This window comes from Lithobates pipiens, unplaced genomic scaffold, assembly GCF_037356315.1.
Source record: "Lithobates pipiens isolate NorthernLeopardFrog02 unplaced genomic scaffold, aLitPip1_a1.2 Scaffold_8, whole genome shotgun sequence".
Taxonomy (NCBI): Eukaryota; Metazoa; Chordata; class Amphibia; order Anura; family Ranidae; genus Lithobates; species Lithobates pipiens.
Window position 1 is genome coordinate 86,484,226 of NW_027507903.1, and position 23,383 is coordinate 86,507,608.

At 42.2% G+C, this 23,383-nt stretch overlaps 1 protein-coding gene across 2 annotated transcripts in view; it reads right to left on the reverse strand.

The window, feature by feature from the left end:
* ADAM10 (ADAM metallopeptidase domain 10) overlaps window positions 1–23,383 on the reverse strand; it is a 256,301-nt gene that overhangs the window by 161,255 nt on the left and 71,663 nt on the right. The gene's annotated exons all lie outside the window — the stretch shown is intronic.

The following is a 23,383-nucleotide window of genomic DNA, read 5'->3' on the forward strand; positions in this document are numbered from 1 at the left end:
GAATGCAAAGGACAGCGACTAATATGCGCTTTTAATGCCAAACAGATATAAGCGAAGGAGAAAGAGGTTCAGGAGCGTGTTAAAAAAGGGACATACAAGGAGGACAGCTAAACCATCAAACAGGTGTGTAAATCAGATTAAGAAATATCTTCACCCTCAACAGGATGTTGCCTCCCCTCTACCCTTACATGTGCAAATTGGGGGGGGTTTTTAGTATGAAAACCCACTGGCTTGCTCCCCCATCAGGGCTCCCAAAAAATGTATGAACACTTTGTAAAATCAGTAACTTTTGCATCTGTCCGTGAATCCGTCACAGACATGCACACTGCATGTCCATAACAGACATTCATGGAGAGACAAAAATGACAGATTTTACAAACACTTCGTAAATTTACTGACAGTTGCTCAGTAATCATCATCATGTTTCCCATGCTGGAGGACAGACCATGATCACAAGACCAACTTTAGAAATGGTTGGCAAGAAATGATCAGCTTTACAGTGATGCTCGTGCTACCGAGGTGTTTTGTGCTACTAATACACTGGTGTCCACATCTTGAAGTGTGAAAACAGGCCATACATGGGTCTCAACAATGAAATTGTGCGCATTTAAAGCGTATGCATATTCACAGTACTGCAGCTCACTGGCAATTAAATGTGCCAGCAGTGTTGGTTTTCTTAATTCACACTTTTTCACTTCCTGATGGGGCAAGATACATGTAGCACTTTCTCGCATTTCCTACGTGCCCTTGCAGCGAGATGGCTGCTTTGCCAACGAGCACCTGTTTCTGGCTCCCAGCTTTTACCCGAGGATAGCACTGGCAAGAAGAACGCAGAGGGACAAGAAGTTGACACTCCTCATTTCCCTCTGCATTCCTCTTGCCGATACTCGCTGTCTCTGTCTCCCAGCACTTGCTCAAGGCAAACACCGGCAAGAAGAATGCAAAGGAACAAGACGTTATCACGTCTCACTTACCTCTCCATTTCTCTCAACTGTGGTGTCAGGTGCCATGAAGGGTACCCAGTCCAACAGTGAAGCTAGCATTACAGAGCACCGAGGAAGATGGGACAAAGTACTACACAAGCTCTGTCCCATCAGAAACTTAAAAAAATAATAATAATTTGTTTTTATTGGGAAAGATGGGCTAGCTGCCTATATTGAAATTTTTCACACATTTTATGTGGATTTCTCCTTTAAGTACAGTGGGGTACTTGGTGCTGACCGGTCGAATCGCGAACTGGAGGATCGTTATCCCAAACCAGCTAAATTCAACAAATAATCTTGCATGTATGCTCCTTTTAAAAGGGAAAAATAAAAATGCTGCTGCCACTGGTGACTACCTGCAAATACACAGCACTAGTGTCTTTGTTGTAATGCAGATAACTTCAGCTTAACATTGTGTGTCACAAGTATTAGAACTTTAATGTGGAGCAATGGGAACAATGGGTTTGTTCCACTTCAAGGCGCAGGTCAATTTTCCACCACTTACTACATGCAGAAGAAGATGGCACAGGTTAGAAAGCAGAGGTAATTTTTTTTTTTTTTTAAATGCAGATAGGAAGGAAATCTTTTATAGAAGTTACTCTGTACATTTCATCTTCATAAATGCTTCTCCCATACTGTCACTGTGTGCATGCAAAGGAGTTACATCATCCAAGTGATCCAATCAAGGAGGCCAAGACGCCAAACTTGGAAGACAACCAGATAAAAAAAAAAAAAAAAAAACAGCCATAAAGAGGAGCACGGCCACCGCAGCCATGCCAGGGATTGGCTTGTTTGGCAACTGTCATAATGTAAAAATATGTTTGGAAATTTTTTTTACCATAATGTGCAAATATTTCCGAGGCCAAGAATTTCAAACCTCTTGTGGTGGCCAAGGACTGACTCACAACTGTGGTGAGTTTTATGTGCGTTACTCTGTATAAAACAATGATAGAAACGCAAATATACAAGCAGGATTTATTTTTTTGCACCACATCTGAAATGTACAGGTGTGAACAGGACCTTATTTTCCCTTTAAAGTAACAGAAGATATATTTTAAAAATTGCACAATAAAAAGTGAATTTAAAGTACATTCCGTTACAAGAAACATGCCCGCTCAGAAATGTAGCGTGCCTTATGTAAAAATAATGTATGTTTAGCTGAATGGAAGCGCAGGTAAGAAAGGAAGTCAAGTGGAAAAAAAGCAAATAAAGTTGAATGCATGCACAGATTATTTTTTTCAGTTTTGAACATGACTGTTAGCAAATTCCTTTTTCCTCCTCTGTAAACACTTCCAGACAAAGGGCACAGCGAAGAACATGATTTCCCCCTTCCCCGCTGGGAACAAGACTGGCAGAACTGAAGCATCAAATATTTTATCTTTCTCTTTTAAATCTCAAAGTCAACTGTAAGCTACACTCTGTTAGAAAGCAAGACTTTCCTTGATCAACAATATCTTATAACAGATTTTACTACAATGGGCCGAAACATGGTTTAATGGCGTTATCACAATGAAGAATAATGTAGTTACAAACCATTGAGAAATTATGAAAGACACAGATTACAATAAGAAAATTGTTATTTGGAAAAATAAAGATTGCCAAAAAGGTAAAAACCTTGACTGAGTGTTAATGTTTAGTCCATGTGATAGGCGTATTAAGAAGGCACCGGGGTTTTCTAAGGGCTCATGCGCACGCACACGTCTAAAATGCTGTGTTTAGATGTGTACAATCTAAATGTGGCACATTATAGGAATCAATGGGGCACAGCTACACCTACAAATATAAAAACCATGTGAAGGAAAAGGGGGGGGGGGGGGGGGGGGGGAGGAAAAAAGTAGTGCAGCTGAATCCAGGTTAGTACATATATGCAGATTCGTTTTTTTGAAGTGAATACATTGTACATACCACAGTTGCAAAATTATGCTAGTATGCACTGCATACTAGCTCATTATGAAATACTTACCTTAGAACGAGGTGTCGGCATCTGATTCCAGTCACCGCTGAGAGAGCTGACCCAATAACCTTAGTGTTTTGGGTTCGCAGCTCTGGCGCTGCGAGTGGCCGGAGAGCAAGCGTCACCCGACGTCAGGCAGCTACATGCCAAGTGAATGTATCCTAAACGTACAGGCTTATCTGTAGCTAAAAACAAAAAAAACAAAAGAAAAAAAGGGTATACAACCCCTTTAATGCCCCATACACACAATCAGAAATTCTGCCAGCAAAAGACCCATGTAAGCTTTTGGTCAGAAATTCCGACCATGTGTATGCTCCATCGGACTTTTGCTGGCAGAATTACAGCCAGCAAAAGATTCAGAGCAGGTTCTCCATTTTTCAGTCGGAAAAAGTTCTGATTGAAATTCCAAGCGTCTGTACAAATTCAGATGCCTAAAATTCCTACACATGCTCGGAAACAATTCGACGCATGCTCAGAATCATTGAACTTCATTGTCTCAGCTCATCATAGTGTTGTAGGTCACCGCGTTCTTGCCGGTCAGATGGTCAGAGAACTTTGTGACCATGCAATTGCAAGCCAAGCTTGAGCGGAATTCCATTGGAAAAACCATCCAAGTTATTCCTGACGGAAAATCCACTTGTGTGTAAGGGGCATTAAAAGGCTACCTCTACTTGCCTGTGTACCAGGCTGACATTTGGGGTGAAGTCTGACTTCCAGTTGAGTGTGATTAATATCCTGGCAGCCATGAGTATTTGCATTACCATTGGTCTGGAGTTTGGAGGGCATCGGACAATGTGGATGCTAAGGATTGCCTGTTCGATATTGCTCTTCGTTAGTACTCCTGTGATTGAAGAGGTTGACCGCTTGCCGACCAGCCACATTCATTTTACTGTGGCAGGTCAGCACGATCCCGCGAACAGTCGTAAATAAAAGTCGGCTTGTGGGATTGAGATAGCAGGCGTGCGCCCTGCACAGGTGTGTCAATGTTTGTGGTTGACGGTCGCAATGACCGCCGGCCACGAGCAATCGCAAGCACGAGAGACAGAACAGGGAGGAAGTGTGTGTAAACACATACTTCTGTTTTGAGAGGAGCGACAGTGTGTTCCTATTAGTTTAGTTTTCCTGACGAATATAGGTAAAATTGTTTAAAGAGGAAGTAAACCCTTCCAAACAACTTGGACCTATAGGTAAGCCTAGATTAAGGCTTACCTGTAGGTCCAAGCAATATCTCCTAAACCTATATGGTTTAGGAGATATTTGCCCGAAAATGGGCACCGCTGTCTACGGCGCATGCGCCGTAGACAGCGGCGCGCAGGCGCACTAAATGCGGCAAATCCAAGAATGGATTTGCCAAATTTGTCGACTCCCGTGCGCATGCGCGGGAGTGACGTCATCGCGGCTTCGCCGTATGGCAGCGGCGGAGCTGCGAGACGCGACTCCCGTGTGCATGCGCGGGAGTGACGTCATCGCGGTTGCGCCGCTGTGATTCGTCGGAGCTGCGAGACGCCACAAGCAACATGGATGCGGCGGACTACAGGGGACAGCGGCGACTTCGCTGGCTCCTGTGTCAGGTAAGTGACACATAATGAGCTACTATGCGATGCATAGTAGTCCATTATGCTTTACCTTTGCAGGGAAAAAAAGAGGAAGTAAACCCATCAGGGTTTACTTCCTCTTTAAGTCTAATTCCTTTGGAATGGAGATTAAAAAAAAGTAGAGCAATTTACTTGATATAGATTACAGTTTGGAGAGACTATTTGGATTCCCCAAGTATTGGATGTTTGGTTGTCCGTGTGTATGGAAATTTTGAGCTTAAATGCCGTATTTTTTATTTTATTTTATCCATTGCTATTGCCAATATGTTGGACTTGAAGGCATCGATTTTACAGTATGAGATCATTGAAACTTGTTAATATATCGTGCACTGCTGGTATGGACATACTCTGATTTGAGAGTGAAAGGATTACGTCTGCAAAAAGGTAACTAGAGTGAGAGTGTTGTGCAGAGGCGATGCCCGATATTTGAGAGCTTTTTTTTCTGCTAGAGGCTCCGTTAATGCAAATATTAGTGGTAATAATGGGCAGCCTTGCCACGTTCCATTTGTAATGCCAAAACTATCTGAGAATATCCCCTCTGAATACAAAAGGCAGTGGGGGGGTTGATATATAGATCAATATACACATAGCTGAACCAATTTCTCCTGAAAAGCCAAAATGTATCTAAAACTTAATTCACGTACCCCCCAATGAATCCTGTCAAAGGCCTTCTCTGCATCCAGACACATCGCTTCACATTAGGTAAACATTTACTAGGGTGTATAAAATGTTACTACTGGTGATAAATGGTAAAAAAAATTCTAGTAGAATTGGAGGGGGAAAATTTCCACTAGTGAGGGTGGGGAATCAAAAACAAAAACTGTGCTATGTTCCACGAGCTTACCAGAGCTGCGATGAGAAAGTAGGGTCAAATTGTAGCCTCGCCCTTTAATCTTTCGTTGCATTTTGCCAAGTAGGTAATTGCAGTTGGAGAGGAAGATGCAGTACGAGGACCCTCGACTGATTCCAGAATGTTCCAAAAAGGCGGCTGCCTTCCTCTACCGAGACGATGGTGACCATGTTTCCGTATTTAGTAATTTGAAGCTCGGCTGGATATGCCCATCGGTAAAAGATTTGGTGGTTCCGCAATGGTTTAGTGATGGTAGACATTTTTTCTTTTTTGCATAGTGTACGCAGATAGATCTGGAAAGAACAAGAGGCCTTGGGTACTCGGGGGCTTGTTATCAGGGTTTCTTGTGCATACAAGAAATGTAATTGGTTTGGTAAAACTTTAATGCAGACAATTGTATCTTTTGATACCTGGTCTGGGAGATATCTTTGCTTGGGTAATCTGTGGATCCTATCAATGGCCAGTACTGCATGAGGAATTTCAGGTAGCGTTTTTTAGTATGGTATAGAAGTGATCATGAAGGTCAGCTGTTTTAATTTTTTAACGGTATACCGCAGATTTTAACATTGTTTCTTCTCGATCGGTGTCTAAATCCACCATCTTGGCCTTGAGACGCTGTAGTACGTCCTCCCTGTCATTGTGCGCATCTGACTTCATTAACTGTTTCAGCAAATTCTCCCATCTTATTTTCAATATGGGTGACTGCCTTTGACTTATTCCATTTCATTTTTGAAGTGATTTGTGAGATACTATATCCACATGGATGGTGATGCGCAATGAGACAAGCATGTCTTAAATGTTGTGTCCAATACAAGCTGATCTTTGGAAGGAAACTCCAAGATTGACTCTTTTAAATCTCTTGTGTCATTAGGAGAGGCATTTAGATCTCCCATGCATTTTTCAGCTGGGTGGTGCTGGCGATTCTGCCGTTTAACCTTCACAGGGCTGGGAGTGATAGTTGCTCTCCACATGAGGCTGGAACAGATTGGGAGCACACGGTGCTGCTCACCCAGTGTGCCCGAGATCTTGGCTGTGCTGGCAGTGGGGCTGCTGAAAGAAATTGGCCATCCACCCGAGTTCTCCTGTGTCTTTTATTAGACACGCTGTCTACAGATGTCCGATGGTCTAGACTTTGAAAGTGCCACATTCGAGGCCCAGGAACTGCAGGAATAGTTCCAGTTTACTACTGACAGAATAGAGCTCTGCTTCTAAGCAGCCATACGCGACTGCCGGCCAGGGCCCATATCTGCAGATCATACATACATACACAGATTTAAACAGGTACTTTAGGCTGATAATTTTGTGCAGCACCTTCTGCTGGCACGACCAGTAATAACCTGCATTCTGAATACCGATACTTAAACATTTTTTACCTTTATGCAGTGAATGCATTAGGGTAGATAAGGTTTAGGCTTTAGGACCACTTAACCTACAAAATATCCTGGGAAAACCCATACTTTAGGAAATATTCTGCCATTAACTTTAAAATTATGCGTGAAAAGGAGCTGCAGCCTGCACTCCTCCTGATCTAAATCAGACACCTGGAGCACATGATGGAACAAGCAGCAGATTCATCACAGAAATATCATTTCCTATGTGTACTGTGGAACATGTATTAAAATGTGCCATTCTCTATGGCAGATCCCCTTCCCTCCCAGTTTGTGCCCCAGTTGCTGTTCACACCAGTTTGGCATTTAATCATTTTTTTACCTGCATCCCACCCAGCCTATAGACAAACTATGGCCAAGAAGTAGCTTTCCTATCCTAGTTGGATGATGTCCTCCCAGTCAAGGGATGTGTTGCTGCCAGATCTGTCACCCACTGTGTCTGATGCAGAACAGATCACTGTACTGGGCTGCTACCGGTAGCATGAGAATCGCATGGTGCAAACAGAACCAATCACAGTGCATCTGTACCATGTGATAAGCTGTGGCCCATCACACCTTTGCCAATAGTACATGATTTTAGTACAAAAAAATACATTAAAAAAAAAGTACAGTGTAAAAAAAAAAAAAAAAAAATCCTCATCACTTCCCCAGAGTACTACAGTGTCACTATGGTAACACTGCCCAGTGTGTGTAATATACACACATCCATTATATTTCACAAAGTCTGCTGCCTTAGTGTTTTTAGGTCTTTTTAAGATGTTGCCATGGTATACTGAAGTAGAATTACAAGCATTTCACAAGTATCAAAGGCTTTTATTGACAATAACATTATCTTTATGTAAAGTCAATATTTACAGTGTTAGCCCTTCTTTTTAAAGACCTCTGCAATTCCCTTCGGAATGCAATCAACTTCTGGGCCCCATTCTGACTGATGGCAGCCCATTCTTGCATCAACAATGCTTGGATTTTGTCAGTAGTGGGTTTTTGTTCACCAGCCTGAGGATTGACCACAAGTTCCCAATGGGATTAAGGTTTTGGAAAGTTTCCTAGCCATGGGCCTAAAACGTTTTGCTCCCCAAGCCACTTGGCTATCGCTTTTGCCTGATGGCAAGGTGCTCCATCATGCTGGAGAAAAAAAAAAAAAAAAAAGCATTGTTCACCATCAAACTGTTCCTGGATGTTTTTGTACCCCCCCCCCCCCATGTATAAAGAGACAGAAAAGTTTCCCCCAAGGCTGGGTTCACACCGCTGCGTTGCGGGAACGCCGCGAATCCGCGGCGTTTTCCCGCATCGCACACCTCCCGCCGGCAGTTCACACTGCCCTATGCGGACGGCTGGGAGTGTCAATGATATGTTAATGACACCCCCAGATCCGTCAGCATATCGCAGTGCGATCTGCCGACTCGCACAGGAATCGGATCGCATGGTGTGAACCCCCATGCGATCCGATTCTGTTGCGGACCAAAAAAAGGGTCCTGTGCGAGTTTGCTGCGGGAGCGATGCGAATTCAGCCATACTATCTGTATGGCTGTACTCGCATCGCTACGGAGATCGGATGTGATTTGCGGTGCGAATCACATCCGGATCTCCCACCGCAGCAGTGTGAACCCAGCCTAAAACAGACTTTTAAGGGTCCACAATGATCCATCTGGTGAACATCCGCTTGCTCAGTGGGGGATCGCTCAGTTGACCCCCGCTGATCCGGCTGATCCACTCTCCGCTATGGGGGGGGGGGGGGGGGCACCGGATGAACATAGACCATCTGTCCGTGTTCATCCATTCCGCTCTGCAGACAGATAGAAAAAAAAAAATTTCCTCCGTCTGAGGAATCTGACCATAGCAGGGGTGGATGATATCAGGTGTCAGCGGATGTTCATCCGTTATCCCATAGTACGTCCGTATTTCATCCAAAAACGGATGAATGAAATACGGACATACTGTCCGCACGTGTGAAAGCGGCCTTTGGCAGCTAGTAGTATCAAAATGTGAAAGTATACAGAGTATTGAAGTAGAAAAATGGTTTTATTGGTAATTAAACAAAAATTTAAAAGTACATATAAAAATTAAATGTTAATTATCTGAACATCAGCTGCTAGAGAGCATATAAAAAAGGAACCTCCTTACACCCAACGTGTTTTGGGGTACAGATTGACCCTTCAGGAGCGCATGAAAAAGGAGAAATTCGTATAGTATCAGATAGCAGGGTAGTTTTCAATATTTCATTGTGAAACATTAAAAGATGCAGGTAGAGAACACAAACCGATTTGCAAAAAGTTTTTCCTTCATAAAAACATAAAACAGAAAAAAAGCGAACAAGTTTTTTTTTTCCAAAGTATTCAGTATTTTTTTTTTTTTTTTTTTTTTTTTTCGCTCTATAAACAAAAACCTAACCCAGAGAGCACAGGGGATGATTGAATTGCAACTCCCTTGTCATCCAATCACAGCATTAATCTAAGCTGTATTGTTTTGACTGCAGTGCAGGAAAGGAAATTGTCATTACTACATACTACTTACCTGGCTAAAATACACATTTTTTTGCTAGATAAGGACATTCTTAAATTGTCAGTTAGCTGTATTTACCAGTTTGTCTACACGTCAAGTCGACTGACCATGGGAGGAATTATATTTCTAGATAAAGCCGCTTATAAAGTGGACATGGAAAAATGATGGGATTATAATCAACAATTCTGATTAACTACTAAAAGCAAGATCCTGCTTGGGGAGTATAAAAACAAGCTAGAGTTGAGAAAGTGATCTTATAGAGCAGTGGGCATCAACCCTGCCCTCAGGGCCCACTAACAGGCCAGGTTTGCAAGATAACTGAAATACATCACAGGTGATATAATTTGCTGCTCAGTGATTGCAGTATTCTAGTCTGCATCTCCCCAGGGTAATACATAAAACCTGGCCTGTTAGTGGGCCCTGAGGACAGGGTTGATGACCACTGTTCTAGAGGACCCTTAGGACAAATTCATGGGCTTAGTACCTGCTCTCCTCTAGGGTCCTCACCATAGCTCATCAACCACTTCTCAGTAGCGGTCTTCTGAGGGATTTTGAAATGTTTATCACAGTATGTAGACTGCTTTCTTTACCCTTTACTACAAGTGTGTATGGTCTTATTTTTTTTCCACCAATACTTTTGGATTGCAGTCTTGCCTTGCAGACATGGATCCAAAAAGCATAGAATTCTGCATGCACTGCTATGGACACTCCTGGACTGCACGAAAATTATCAGCCAGGGAAGGCCCTTCAGCACAAAATCACGTATCATGTACCTGTACGTCTTTTTTCGGGGGGCGAGCATGCACGCCACCACCAGCGACCGCGCCACCCCCCGTGTGATTGGACACAACGCGAGCCAATCAGCGGGTTGGGCAGACCTGATGTTAGCTGGCACCCACCGGTGGTTTCCAAGAGAGGCAGAATGGCGGTTTGCCCATGTAAACAAAGCATCTCTGTCTACCCCCCTCAAATCAAAGCATCCCCCACACAGTTAGCAAGCACTCCCAGGGAACACATTTAACCCTTTGATCACCAATATTAACCCCCTTCCTTGGCATTGTCATTAGTGCAACAACCATGCTTTAAAAAGTGCCTAGATATATAGATACACACTTACTTTTTCTAATCTATGTTTTAAAGCAGCAGGAAGGGATGCACAAGTTTTAAGGCTCAGTCTTAGCTGAAGCCACTTACTGAAGAGGCATTCAGCCAAGATTTATAGAAAAATACTGTATTAAAAATAAAATTGTTGCCTGGAAGTGAAAGTTAAGGTGAAAGTAAACCAAGCGTTGCCTGGAGAGAAAGCCCCAACTCATCATTCACAGGCATGCTATTTTATCACTGGCATTTTTAAAAGGTGCCAGTGAGAATTCCTCGGCTATATACAGGCAGTTAAACCTTCTTGATATATAGAGAAAGGAAGGGGGGGAAAAAATAAAAATAAAAACCAAGCTCTGCAAAATCTCAGAACAAAAGCAAATTGCCAGGAGCCCTCAAGTCCATATAGGAGGGGAAATGAAAGGGACACTTCATATGAAAAACACAGACTAGGCTTACAATCTGAGCCCAAAATATAATAAATGTGAGCAGAAGAGATCACTCCAACCACTAAAGGTACTGCAGTTTTATAATTTGCAATGAAGATTGACAGCTCATTTACACCAGCCAGGGCACACTGGGAAGAACAGTGCCATCAATCTTGGCAAAGTGTACTAGTTTTTAGTGGTACTTCACTGAAACTGCATGCAGTTTTTTTTTTTTTTTTTTTCAAGTGCACACCACTAACGTAGTGGTATAAACTGGCTTCATAGAAAACAAGGCAAGGTGCAATGTATTAACACTGGGGCTGCACTGAGCAAGGCTGACCAGCACAACCCAATCACAATAGTGCAAATGGGCCCTAAATTATATATTTACATCAGTTCTGCAAACAAAAATGTCAGCAGCTGCAAAAACTGTAGCAGACTTTTAAAAGACACTCGCCAGTCCAAGGACTCATGTCCCAGAAGATTGTGGGCAGGGAGGAGACGAAAATGCCCGGAGGATTAGTCCAGGCGATCCAACCAAAAGTGGGAGCCGGTAACAAAACTATTAAAAAAAAAAAAAAAAAAAAAAACGGTTACAATTTAACAAAACTAAGGGTTAAAGTGGTTGTAAACCCTTACGACACACTTTGACCTATAGGTAAGCCTAGATTAAGGCTTACCTGTAGGTCCAAGAAAGATCTCCTAAACCTATACGGTTTAGGAGATATGTGCCCGAAGACAGGCACCGCACTGCGCGTGGCATCGTCAATGACGAAGATGACGCGTGTGTTGGCTCCCGTGCGCATGCACGGGAGTGACATCGCGGCTTCGCCGAATGACAGCAGCGGAGCTGCGAGACCCCACCGAGAAGATGGATGCGCCGGACTACAGGGGACAGCGGTGACTTCGCTGGCTCCTGTGTCAGGTAAGTGACACATAATGGACTACTATGCTTTGCAGGGAGTGAAAGAGGACAAACTCATCAGGGTTTACTTCCTCTTTAAAGTCTAACTGCAGCAAGAGGAGAACTTCAAACTTAATATCACAGCCAACTAAGTTGAATTACTCAATCAAGTTAATGATTTCATCAGCTGTCAGTCCTGTAGGTACATGAATTTCAGCTCACGGTCACACAGCAGACACGGCCATATTAGAATCCTTTCTGAGCACCTGCAAATGACCGTACACTTGAACAGTAACACTGTGCACACAGAAATGCAGATGTTGTGTAAGTTAAGTCGACTCCCGGGGTTAGGGGGGCTGAGAGAATAAGAGTGGAGTGCCACCAATAGCTGGATTCCAGGAAGGGTTAGGCTCAAACACCCACTGCTCCTCTGCTAGAAGTAGGGCAAATGTTTATTGGTGTACAGTCCCGCTTTAAAAGGCCAAGTTCACCTTTTCCAAAAAAGACCACTGCAGTCAAGGGGCCACAGGAAAAATAAAAAAAATAAAGAAGGAAGCGTGCAGCTTTGGTAAAATGTTCATTTTATTGCTATAACTGTAGGCCATTTGGACCCTTCAAGAAGATCCTTCACCAAAAAACTCCCAATTAGCAATCCCCTCAGCCAAATATTGTCATGTCCTTGAAACAAGGCAAGATGTGGAAATGTCTAACTGGGAGTGTGCCAGTAAAGCTACTGGGGGAGAATGGCCAATATGTACATCAACTAAAAATGAATAAACCTTTCACAAACCTACAGATTTCATGCTCCCGTTTACCTGAAACTAGTTGGGCAGGGCCACCAAAACGTCCGCTGATGCAAGGCCATCTGAATGCCTTTTATTGTCCCGAATCATGCGAGTACCTTGTGATGTTTATTGTTAAACGTGTACTAGCAGTATTCACGCTGTGTGTGGCCCATGTTCCTTTTCCTCAATGGCAGCTGTCTGAGTTGGCACATCATATGTTGAAACCAAGTGGACCATACTGATCCCATTTACAGACACCCAGAAGGGTCCATTATTCCTCATGTGTGTTGGATCTCTGTAATTGGGGATCCCAACCATTGGCTTGGTTACGGTGGAGGGCATGCGTGTATGGTGGAATTCCTTATCAATTCACTAGGTTTGCCACCCAGTGGGGTGTATCATCTTTAGATTAGATACACCTTCATTCCACTAGGGCTGAAACAATTAAATCGATTAATCGACAACTAATAGATTATGAAATTAGTTGACAGCTATTTTCATAATCTATTAATCAGCCAGCATACAGAATGCATCATTAGGCTTACATATCAGGAAATACAGTGCAGCACACATACACCATCCATACCTGTCAGTAAGTGCCTGAGAACTTGTGACTGAATGTGTGAGGAGCAATGCCTCATGGAACATGTAGTCCTGGGCAGGAGGTGAGTGGGTCTAAATGCAGATGTTTTTTACCTCACTATAGGGGCACGCTATGCCAGGAGAAGCCAGTAGCATCGATGGGGGACACCAGAAAAGAATTAGGGCTGCTCTGTGCAAAACCATTACACAGAGCAGATAAGAAAATGTTTAAAAAAATAAAAAATAAGAGAAAAAGAGAAAAAAAATTACTTTAAAGACTGTGCATGGAAGATCAGCATCTGAAACCAGAGAAGGTGGAGGCTGATAGACTGAAGGTAAGACGGCATTACAATTACTGTATTTATTGGCGTATGACACTTTTTCACCATGAAAATCGGGTGCAAATAGCAGTGTTATATGCCGATACTTCAATTTTAGCTGCCTCGGAGGGGACAGGGAAGGGGGCCAGATGAGCGCCTTCTGATTACAGTGAGAATCTCCTGTTTACTTGGCGGCCTAGGAAGTCCCGTCTCCTGGGCCGCCACTGGACCAGTGTTCTGTCTATCATAGGAGATTCTCACTAAATGGCTGCAGATGGGCATAGATCAGGCTGCACTGATGTGGACTGATGAGGCTGCATTGATGGCACTTGTGAGACTGCAGATGGACATTGATGGCAATGGTGAGGCTGCAGATGGGCACTGACCCATATTTTGCATAAAAGTTCCTTATTTAAAAATTACGTTTTTTTCCTGAAACTTCCCTCTTAAAATTAATGTGCATGTTATACGCCGATAAATACGGTACATCTAAAGTTAACTTTTACATGGAGGCAGGCCACATTACATGTGCCCCAGTGTGAAAAGGGTCTAAATAAAAAAGGTGATCCGAGTCTGATATTTACCTGATTCAACCGCCAACAGTATATACACAGTATGTCTCTTGTCCGTTATTCTCAGAGTAGATTAGAGATGTTGCTCCCTAACCATATAGTTTATTTATATTTACCACTGCAGATAGATTTTTAAGAATACATTTGTTTTAACATTAAAATTATACACCACACTTTAAGGTTATTATCTGATTAATCCAATCAGCCAACTAATCGATCATGAAATTAGTTAGTTGCAGCCCTACATTCTACAATATGCTTATATCTCTCTCTCCACACACACACTTGTTAAATACCTGCAGGGGGCCCTGTGCCTACATAGACTGGTGTCTGTAAAAGGTGTACTTAGCCTTTAAATAAACCTCCACAAAACAAGTCGTTTTCCCAAATGAAACCATATAACCTTTTTCTTTTTCCTGTCATTCCTTGAGAGCTCTACTGGAAACTTAACTGTCAGTTCAAATTTCCTCCAACTGCTGATAAAGGAGACTTCACTAGTCAAATGCAGGTGCATTTACATCAAAGAAACCATCCTGTGCACACTTCTGGAACAGATCAATTGCTTTAACCCTTTTACTGCCAGGCATTCACTTCAGAAACCTGAAGCAATTTTGATTTTTTTTTTATCAAATTAACATTCTTAAAAGTTTACAAAAAAAATGGCCCCAAAGTGTTTACCCATAAATATGATATGCAGTAAACACACCTACTCACATGCCAGTGATGTAAACGTACCTAAAACAGAATACACCAACAAACCTCTGAGGGCTTCACAGAACAGCTGTATTTATATGGAGATTAAATTATACACATGTGGACTCTATTTACTAATTAGGTGACTTTTGAAAGCAATTGTTTCCACTAGATTTTAGTTAGGGTATCAGAGTAAAGGGGGCTGAATACAAATGCACAACATGCTTCTCAGATATTTTGAAAACCATTAATTATTCTCCTTCCGCTTCAGTTATGTGCCACTTTGTGTTGGTCTATCATATAAAAAAATAAAAATGTATATATAGATATATATCTATATATCTATATATATACTGGTATATCAAAAAAAAAAAAAAAAAAAAAAAAAAAAAAAGAAGAAGGAGGAGGAGCAACGCGCTGTTCTCACGTTCCGCATGCACGGGCGTGTTTGTATTATTTGTTGGCCAGCTTTGTTTGCTTATATGGAACTTTTTGCATAGTCCGTCTGCACTGACTTTTCTACAATAAACAGCACCTGGTTTTACCGATTGGCAAACTGTCTTTTTTTGGGCCCAACTCACTCACCGAGGATATGCTTGTGGCCGCTTGTTTGTTGGATATACATCAAATCTTCAGGAGCGCTTGGCTCGCCAGCCACGAGGTGTCGGGAGGATTCAAAGGCCCTGGCTGGGTATTAGCCACAAGCTCCAACAGCTTGTTTAGCTGGTAAGCCTTCAATTTATGTGGTTCTGGATTCAGTGTCCTTTGAATATTGAATATCCCTCACAGGGGGTTTCAACGTTTATTCCCCACTGAGAAGCATTCCGGAAGAGACTTACATTTAAAAAAGAAAAAAGGTTATATATATTTGATGGATCATCTACTATACTGTGTTATTTATGACAGTCACTTCACTCAACAGGTTACCATTTTTGTCACTTCCTAAGATTCACTTGTTTTATTACATTTAACTGCATCTGTATTGTTGACCACCCATTATCAGTTCAACATTGCAGGGTTTTTATTTTATTTGTCAACCATATCACAGGTTTACTAGATCACATTTATTTGCTTAATTTATTCATTTTAAGCGTAGCTTCACACATACATATACACACACACCATATATAAAGGAAGAAGAGCGCCAATTTTGGGGAGGGAAAAAAAAAAAAAAAAGTGTATATTGATTGTAGATGCTATAACTTTTGCGCAAACCAATCAATATACGCTTTTTTTTTTTTTTTTTTTTTTTTTTTTAACCACTTTCAGACCGGACCAATTTGCTGGTCAAAGACCAGACCACTTTTTGCGATTCGGCACTGCGTCGCTTTAACTGACAATTGCACGGTCGTGCGACGTGGCTCCCAAACAAGATTAACGTCCTTTTTTTTCCCACAAATAGAGCTTTCTTTTGGTGGTATTTGATCACCCCTGCGGTTTTTTTTTTTGCGCTATAAACAAAAATAGAGCGATAATTTTGAAAAAAAACGCATTATTTTTTACTTTTTGTAATAAATATCCCCCAAAAATATATAAAAAAACATTTTTTTCCCTCAGTTTAGGCCGATAATGTATTCTTCTACATATTTTTGGTAAAAAAAAAAAAAAAAAAAAAAAAAAAAAAAATCGCAATAAGCGATTATTGATTGGTTTGCGCAAAAGTTATAGCGTTTACAAAATAGGGATAGTTTTATAGCATTTTTATTAATTTTTTATTATTTTTTTTTTACTAGTAATGGCAGCGATCTGCAATTTTTATTGTGACTGCGACATTGTGGGGGACCCATCGGACATTTTTGACACATTTTTGGGACCATTGTCATTTATACAGTAATCACTGCTATATAAATGCAGTGATTCCTGTGTAAATGACACTGGCAATGAAAGGGTTAACCAGGGGGTGGCAGTGTAGGGGTTAAGTGTTCCTAGGGGTGTGTTACTAACTGTGGGGGGGGTTGGGCTTTCATTTAGTGTACACTGATCTCTGCTCCAATCACATGGAGCAGAGATCAGCGTCACTAGTTGCTAGGCAGAATGAAAAAAATGTTGTTTATACAGCATTTCCTCCATTCGGCCGCTCCGTGAGACGATCGCGGGGATGCCCGCGGCGATCGAGTCCGCGGGTCCCGCGACCGGACTCACGGGGGTCCCGACCAGCGCGGGAGCGCGCCGCCGGCGGCGCGCTCCCGATGGCACGGCGGCAACGAATATTGGACGTACATGTACGCCAATATGCCTGCCCGTGCCATTCTGTCGACGTACATCGTCGTGCGCTGGTCGGGAAGTGGTTAATACCAGAAATCTACAGACGAATACATATCTGCCTAAACTGAGGGAAAAAAAATTGGGGATATTTATTACAGCAAAAAAAAAAAAAAAAAAAATAAGCGTATATTGATTGGTTTGCGCAAAAGTTATAGCATCTACAAATAGGGGATAGATTTATGTTTTTTTTTTTTTTTTTTTTTTTTTTTAACTAGTAATGGCGGTGATCTTTAATCAGGACTGCATTATGGCAGACAGACATTTGACACATTTTTGCGACCACTGCCATTTATACAGCAATCAGTGCTATAAAAATGCATTGATTACTTGTAAATGTAACTGGCAGAGAAGGGGTTAACACTAGGGGGGCAATCAAGGGGGTTAACTGTGTTCCCTATGTGTGTTCTGTGGGAGATGGGTACTAACTATAGGAGATGAGAGATAGTGGTTCCCAGCTTGTAGGAACTCTCAATCTCATCACAGAACTGGGGTGTTCATGACAGACACACACACACACACCACTGTTGCCTTGTCAAGTGCAGCTGATGCCATTGCTGGTAAGGAAACCTGGCAGTGAAGTCTTACGGCATAACCAGATCCCTACTGCGCATGCGAAGCACGCTGCACTTTCTAATTGGTGGCAGGGGAGGGTAGAGTTTTTCCGCTGCAACGTCTACGGAAGTGGGTAAGGGGACCTGCCAAAAAACAGGGGAAGAATAAGCAGAAGTTCCACTTTCAGGTGGAACTCCGCTTTAAGATTGTGGGGGGGGGGGTAAAGCGAAATCTTGGTTCTTTAACAATTAATCAGGCAGCTCTAGTGGGCAGTCATCATAACTCCAAGATGGTTAACACACACAAGAAATGTATTAACCATGTAGTATCGGCCGTTCAGCAATGAAAGAGAGAAAGGGGCATCACTGCAGGGAACATTTCTACACCAAATGGTAATTAGCAGGTCAGGGGATACACATTAAGAAATGTTACAGAATCTAGATCCCAGGGAAAAAAAAAGAAAAAGTTATTTTTTTTCCAGACTTAACATAAATGTAATCTGCTCATTCTGATGTTAAACGGTCTTATTACATTCACTAGTTACACACATTAGGATGGATTATTGCACCTATTTTAAATATGAATACATTTCTTGTGAACACCTGTGACTGCCTGTCTTGAATTTACTCAAACGAGCAAAGCATTTAGTCTACAATTACTAGGTATGTGAAAGACTGCATTTCATTTGGCAACAGCTAGGAAGAAATGGCATTCTGATAACAGCCTTGAGTTTTGTTCTGGGTGAAAAGAGATGCCACGCAGCCTGACAAACGTATAAATAACGTGGTAGAGCGGAAGCAGGGTCTGCGTGGAGAGAAAATGACATACTGCATCATGAAATTGATAGGTCAAGTTTCATATTTCATTGATGTGCCTTCAGAATCCAAAGTCGCAGGCGTAGAAGGGACACTAAAATCAGTGTCTAGGTGAGAAATATTAAACATCCCTGTCTAAACGTGCATTCAATAAGGAAAAGATACCAAATCCCCAAAAAGCTAAAATTATTGCAAAAAGTCACACAGGCCAACACCACCTTTGGGTGAAGATATGTGATCCAAATGTCACAAAGCAGACTTCTGAGAATTAAAAAAAAAAAAAAAAAATAACTCAATTTCCCAATAGTGTTGGTGGTCAAGAGAATTCTTTTTTTCATGGCGAAGTAGCAAAAAACAAGCTAGCTGTGGATACCAACAAAACTCCACCTTGAAGCAACCCTGTTAAGAGGAATTCTAAGTGGGAGTAAACTCCCATACATAATGTTAACCTATAGGTGAGCCTATAGTAAAGGCTTACCTAAAAGGTACTGTAAATAGATCTCCTAAATGTGCGCAGTTTAGAAGATATTTACTGTACATGCAGCCGTGAGGTAACCAGCGCATGCGCTCTGAAGGAACGACCACTCCATCCAAATCCCGTGCTGCAAGCAGTATAAAAGGAAACAGAAAAGCGCCTCTAAGTGATATTTTAAAGCGGAGGGCCACCCTAAATAAAATAAAAAATTGCATTAAAATGCTCCCAAAAAATTTTTACTTACTAGAAACGGCTGTTGCTAGGCAGATCGTCCTAATCTGCCACTTCTTACACCGCAGTGATCTTCAGTCTCCTCCTCGCGTTGTCTTCTGGGGAAGGCAGCGCAGTGTGTTCTGGGAACTGAGTTTCTCGGAACACAGCCGGCCATTCACAAAGCGCAGCGCGACTCGCGCAGTAGGAAACTGACAGTGAAGCCACAAAGCTCCACTGCCCATTTCCCTTAGTTTGAATGGCGGCACCAGGACCTGAGAGCCGAGGGACGGGTCGGCCTCAGGCCACCGACATTGCAGACACCCTGGACAGGTAAGTGTGCTTATTAAAAAAGTGAACAGCTTCAGTGTTTGTAGCTACTGACTTTAAAAAAATAAAATAAAAATTTCAGCTGGCCCATCACTTTAATGAAACAAGCTTTAGCAAATGACAAAAATGACCACTCGCATGAAGGATGTGAATATAAGGCCTCATGCACACGAGACGCAGATGAAACCTCTGCAGAAACGCGCGTTTAGAAACGCGCGTTTAGCCGCGTTTGCATGCCGCGTTTAGACGCGTTTAGACGCGTTTAGACGCGTTTGCGTTTAAACGCGTTTATAAAGATAACATCATGTAGACCCTCCCCAAGCTCTCAAAGCATGTTTTTTTAACTATTTCTGCTATTTTGATCAGAGTGAGCAGCAGCAGCATAGAGAGCAGTTGTACACTTGCATTTGCCTCTCTTTCTGTAGTATATATTTTGAAATGGATCCCATATTGAATATATGTCAGGAAATGCTCCTGATGTTGCTCTTGATGAGACAGCAACGTCGTCGCAAATTTCGTGAGAGGTCCAGAGTCAGAGCTCGTCGATATTGGACCCATCCGTTGATGGGACAGCGAATGTCCCTTGGATATTTCACAAACATGTATGTTCAGCTGCGTACCTACCCCGACAAGTTTTTTAATTTTAGCCGGATGACCATTGTCACATTTGATCTGCTTTTAGAAAAAGTACGACCTGGTCTGACATTCGTGGACACCAATATGAGAAACAGTGTGTCACCAGAGGAACGACTGTTGGTAACGATCAGGTATGTGTATATATTTTAAAAATATATTTATCTATAGATGCACACTTTAAAAACTTTCTCTGTCCTTTTAAAAAAAAATTATGTCTATTTATAGTAAATTTTCCAATTATTTCAAATCTATAAAATTTAATTCTCCCAATTTTTAACATGTTTTCATACAATATATTAATATAAAACAATTTTAAAATAGTTAATTATTTATTTTTTAATCTTAATATGTTTTTATTATTTTTTTCTATTTTCAAATTGATTTTTTAAAAATCAAATGTATGTTAATTAGATTTTTTATAATTTTTTTCTATTTATTTGACCAATTTTTTAATATATTTTCATCGTCAAATATGTACTGATTAATATATTTAAATTTATTGCTGCAGTATATGGTATTATTATATTTTTTAATGCCTTATTAAAATATCCATAATCCTAACAATAACCATTCATCCTAACCCTAAACAATAACACTAACACTAACCCTAACCTAACCCCTAAGACTAACCCTAACCCCTAACACTAACCCCACCCCTAACAGCTAACCATATCCCTTACACAAACCCTAACCCTAAACAACCCAACCAAAAAATCATAAACAATAACCCTAACCCTAACCCTAATGACCAAATTATATTGCCGCTGATGGTCACAGTTGACTTTGAGGCCATGTATCTTTGATGCAGAAAAGTGCAGGACATTTTGCGACCCGACTTTGGATATGTTGTTGTCCTAGGTCCACAGTGTCAGCATACCGAATTTGGGGTTCCTGGCAATAAGTGGCCCCAAGATATGGGCCCCCAAAGTCGGGTCGCAAAATGTCATTCTCTGATGCAGAAAAGTGCATGACATTTTTGCGACCCTACTTTAGGGCCCCCTATCTCGGGGCCACTTAGTGAGAGGATCCTCAAATTTGGATATGTTGTTGTCCTAGGTCCACAGTGTCAGCATACCGAATTTGGGGTTCCTGGCAATAAGTGGCCCCAAGATATGGGCCCCCAAAGTCGGGTCGCAAAATGTCATTCTCTGATGCAGAAAAGTGCATGACATTTTTGCGACCCTACTTTAGGGCCCCCTATCTCGGGGCCACTTAGTGAGAGGATCCTCAAATTTGGATATGTTGTTGTCCTAGGTCCACAGTGTCAGCATACCGAATTTGGGGTTCCTGGCAATAAGTGGCCCCAAGATATGGGCCCCCAAAGTCGGGTCGCAAAATGTCATTCTCTGATGCAGAAAAGTGCATGACATTTTTGCGACCCTACTTTAGGGCCCCCTATCTCGGGGCCACTTAGTGAGAGGATCCTCAGATTTGGATATGTTGTTGTCCTAGGTCCACAGTGTCAGCATACCGAATTTGGGGTTCCTGGCAATAAGTGGCCCCAAGATATGGGCCCCCAAAGTCGGGTCGCAAAATGTCATTCTCTGATGCAGAAAAGTGCATGACATTTTTGCGACCCTACTTTAGGGCCCCCTATCTCGGGGCCACTTAGTGAGAGGATCCTCAAATTTGGATATGTTGTTGTCCTAGGTCCACAGTGTCAGCATACCGAATTTGGGGTTCCTGGCAATAAGTGGCCCCAAGATATGGGCCCCCAAAGTCGGGTCGCAAAATGTCATTCTCTGATGCAGAAAAGTGCATGACATTTTTGAGACCCTACTTTAGGGCCCCCTATCTCGGGGCCACTTAGTGAGAGGATCCTCAAATTTGGATATGTTGTTGTCCTAGGTCCACAGTGTCAGCATACCGAATTTGGGGTTCCTGGCAATAAGTGGCCCCAAGATATGGGCCCCCAAAGTCGGGTCGCAAAATGTCATTCTCTGATGCAGAAAAGTGCATGACATTTTTGCGACCCTACTTTAGGGCCCCCTATCTCGGGGCCACTTAGTGAGAGGATCCTCAAATTTGGATATGTTGTTGTCCTAGGTCCACAGTGTCAGCATACCGAATTTGGGGTTCCTGGCAATAAGTGGCCCCAAGATATGGGCCCCCAAAGTCGGGTCGCAAAATGTCATTCTCTGATGCAGAAAAGTGCATGACATTTTTGCGACCCTACTTTAGGGCCCCCTATCTCGGGGCCACTTAGTGAGAGGATCCTCAGATTTGGATATGTTGTTGTCCTAGGTCCACAGTGTCAGCATACCGAATTTGGGGTTCCTGGCAATAAGTGGCCCCAAGATATGGGCCCCCAAAGTCGGGTCGCAAAATGTCATTCTCTGATGCAGAAAAGTGCATGACATTTTTGCGACCCTACTTTAGGGCCCCCTATCTCGGGGCCACTTAGTGAGAGGATCCTCAAATTTGGATATGTTGTTGTCCTAGGTCCACAGTGTCAGCATACCGAATTTGGGGTTCCTGGCAATAAGTGGCCCCAAGATATGGGCCCCCAAAGTCGGGTCGCAAAATGTCATTCTCTGATGCAGAAAAGTGCATGACATTTTTGAGACCCTACTTTAGGGCCCCCTATCTCGGGGCCACTTAGTGAGAGGATCCTCAAATTTGGATATGTTGTTGTCCTAGGTCCACAGTGTCAGCATACCGAATTTGGGGTTCCTGGCAATAAGTGGCCCCAAGATATGGGCCCCCATTTCGGGTCTCAAAAATTGATTCTCTGATGCAGAAAAGTGCATGACTGCAGCATAATCCTATGGTGCCATATTCAGCTCCAAAACAATGTGCTTTAAAACATTGATTCACGTATATACAGTATTCATTTTATTATATTGAAAAAATATATATTTATCCTTGTTATTAATGAAGACATTATATCTAATAAATTATTATTTTTTAAAATTTAGGTTTCTGGCAACCGGTCAATCATATGCATCTCTACATCATTATTTTTTAATGGGCGTTTCCACTATTTCCAAAGTCGTACGAGAAACCAGCACTATACTTTGGGAGGTGCTACACAGAGAGGTAATGCCAGTTCCAACACAGTGTATGTGGCAGAACATAATTAATGAATTTTGGGAAAAAACTAACTTCCCAAATTGTATTGGAGCACTGGACGGCAAACATGTACGCGTCAAAAAGCCACCAAAGTCGGGCTCTATGTACTTTAATTATAAGAAATATTTTTCAATTGTGTTGCTTGCACTAGCTGACGCCAAATCTAAATTTATATGTGTTGATGTTGGAGCATACGGCAGTCAAGGGGATTCTCGTATTTTTAGAGAATCGTCCATGGGCCGTCGAATACATGAAGGTTGCTTTGGAATTCCGGGTTGGAGGCCTCTTCCCAACACTACAGAGCCCATACTACCTGCTGTCATTGTGGCTGATGAGGCATTCGGGCTTTCAGAAAATATAATGAGACCATACAG